Source organism: Hipposideros armiger, unplaced genomic scaffold (genome assembly GCF_001890085.2).
Source record: "Hipposideros armiger isolate ML-2016 unplaced genomic scaffold, ASM189008v1 scaffold_6, whole genome shotgun sequence".
Taxonomy (NCBI): domain Eukaryota; kingdom Metazoa; phylum Chordata; class Mammalia; order Chiroptera; family Hipposideridae; genus Hipposideros; species Hipposideros armiger.
In genome coordinates, this window is record NW_017731356.1 from 8,767,252 (window position 1) to 8,769,966 (window position 2,715).

The 2,715-nt window shown below is 44.2% G+C and overlaps 1 long non-coding RNA gene across 1 annotated transcript; it reads left to right on the plus strand.

The window, feature by feature from the left end:
* Positions 1 to 1,023: 1,023 nt before the first annotated feature.
* Positions 1,024 to 2,621, plus strand: LOC109384937 (uncharacterized). The gene is made up of 3 exons (XR_002124527.1): positions 1,024 to 1,111; positions 1,365 to 1,416; positions 2,539 to 2,621. It is a non-coding gene; the product is annotated as an uncharacterized LOC109384937 (long non-coding RNA).
* Positions 2,622 to 2,715: the final 94 nt, after the last annotated feature.

The following is a 2,715-nucleotide window of genomic DNA, read 5'->3' on the forward strand; positions in this document are numbered from 1 at the left end:
TTAATACTACTTTATCTTACTCCGTTTTAGGGTTCTTTTGATATAATTCAAAATTGGAGAGGAGTTTCCCAAGGGTAGTAATTGTATTCTTCAGTAATGGTCTTATAATAATGTTATGTTCATTAACGAAAAAGTGGGATAGAAAGATGGGCAATAAACTTAAGGGACGCTTGCCCAACTCCTGCGGCATCTCCTGCCCCGAGCCCGAGAGGTCATCCACGGGCGAGGAAGAGGCGATCTGGGCCAGCGCCTGCGCACTGTCGCCGGCCTGCGGGCGGAAGCCCCGCGCCCAATTCAGTTTCGGGTTCCGTGAGAACGGTCCGATTAAACATTTTTATTCTCTATCGCTTCTGAACCTATGCTGTGATTTAAAACACATCAAATCCCCCGAGAGACTGTTGGGATTGTTTCTTAGCTGCCTCCCTCTTCCTCAGGCACCGCCGAAGGCAGCCCCCATTGAGGGCCATTGAAGGCTCGGGGTCCTGGGTTGCTATGACGACACGCAGACATCCGGGAACAGGCGAGGTGGCAAGATGTCTGGCGGGAAAACATAATTTAGGGATACGAGTTGCAAGTGTCTGTTTTCCCATCACTTCGGAGGCAGAAAGGGTGCGAACGCTGCCCGGCCCAAGTCCCTGGAGCTAGTGTGCGCCCGCTGGGGGCGAGGCCGGGGACCGAGCCGACTGGCGGTGCGGGCGGCCGGTGGGTGGCGCCGCTCGTCCCCGGCCGGGGACACCCCACGCAGAGTAGGACACACCCACAGGCTTCTTAGTCGCGTCCGGTGACCCGAGGGGGCACAGAGACTTCCCCAAAGACGGAAAACCCGTGCCAGATGTATTATCAACTCCGATATTAACACAGACTCTTAAGGGGTCTCTCTCTCCCTGTCTCCCCCTTTCCCTCCCTCTCTCCCTGTCTGCCTGCAGGTCCGTGTGGCAGCCCTCTCCAGTATGCCGCTGATTTGTTTCTAGGTTAGCTTTCTAGAGGGATAGTTCACCTCCCTAAAGAGAGTGATTGGGGGCATTGTTTATTATGCATCACCCGAAAACGCCCTCCACGCCAACACTTGAGGACAAAAAATTAAAAGTTTCTGCATTCAAGGAAAAGACAGGTAAAGTTCCTCCAGGGTCCCGCGGGCATAAATAATCAAGGCCATAGAAATCACGATCCGCTCACTGTTTTTCTTAATCCGAGACTTCGTTTTTTACTTCGCTTTTCTAATACACTTGTGGCGATAAAACGCAAAGCCAATCCTTTCATAGTTTTATTGCATCAGAGTCCTGTTTCACTGTTCCACCTATAGGACTGTAGTTTTTTTTGTTTGTTTTTTTTTTCACACGCTGATGATTTTATATTGTTTTCAGTTCCTATTTTAAGTACCAGCAGCTGTATGAAATAATCCTTCTTGGTTGCCAGGTAAGGAACCAGTTTGTATCAGATTTTAGTAATCATTCTAAATGAAAGTAATTCCTTATTTAAGATTTTCATGCACATACAGATAAAGGCAGATCTGTACTAGAATAAGAATCAGCCAGACTCATTCCTTCCCTCATTATGTTAAAACTCCCTTCGACTCACCTTCATCTTGTTTTTAGGGGAGATTATGCTAAAACCCCACCTAATCTTTTTCTGTTTCCTCTGATACTCAGATTCCATCCCAAACTTTCAAGAGATAGAGATTTGGTAATGTAAACTGTAGAGGTTTTGATGGTGATTAAAGCATGATAACCTTATAGAAATGAACATAAACCGTACTCTGTGAGGGGCAGAGATTAGTGGAGAGTGCGTTAAGAGTGACAGCCTGATTCTCCTTGACTGACTTAATAGGACACCTTTTCCTATATTAGCCCTGCTCCCTACTTTTATAACTTCTCTGCCCTTGTCAAGCTGAGTAGAACACTCTTTGTGCTGTTAACTCTACCAATTTGCTCAGGTTATTCCACTTTCTTCATTTCCAACAATCCCAGTTCTATTTTTACTTTAAACCCAATGCAGATCCCTTCCACTCTATAAATGCCCCAATTTAATGCAATTATTCTTATCTTTGAGCTTATAGAGAAAAAAGTTACTATGTGATTTGACAGTTTTGAGGAAAGTTTCTTTTGTCATTTTCATATCAAAGGGAAAAAAAGACATTCCCATCATTTTAAGGCTAGCACAGTTAATTGAACAAGTGAAATTAATTTAATTTTCAACTTTGATTTTTGAATAATGGAGGTTCATCTTTGTGCCTGAGTTTTTGAACCTGTGTCTGATGTGAGTGTGAGTAGGGCAGGCCATATGAGTTTCTTTCTCTCAATCAATCAATCAATCAATCAATCAATCAATCAGTCTCTCTCTCTCTCTCTCTCTCTCTCTCTCTCTCTCTCTCTCTCTCTCTCCTAGATGATGTTCAGTGTTTTAAATATTGTTACTATTTTTGGCAAACAGAAGCAGTGTTTCTTCTGTTAGAAACATAGAAATGGGATTGGTGAGGCAGCCTGGGAATCTCCAGCTAACTTAAAAAAACCACAGCAAGCTTTTCCATTATTTTCTTAGGACTTCTTCCTGAACTAAGGGAGAAAAAATGTATGGTGGATGGTTCAAAACCCCTTCCTGCTTCCCTTCAGAATGAGTTCATTCCCGAAGAGGTTCTTCTTTCTCTGACCAGTGCAGCCAATGCTGGCCCTTGTCCTGAAAACTTATTACCTCCTAAGAAAATTAAAACCCCAAAGG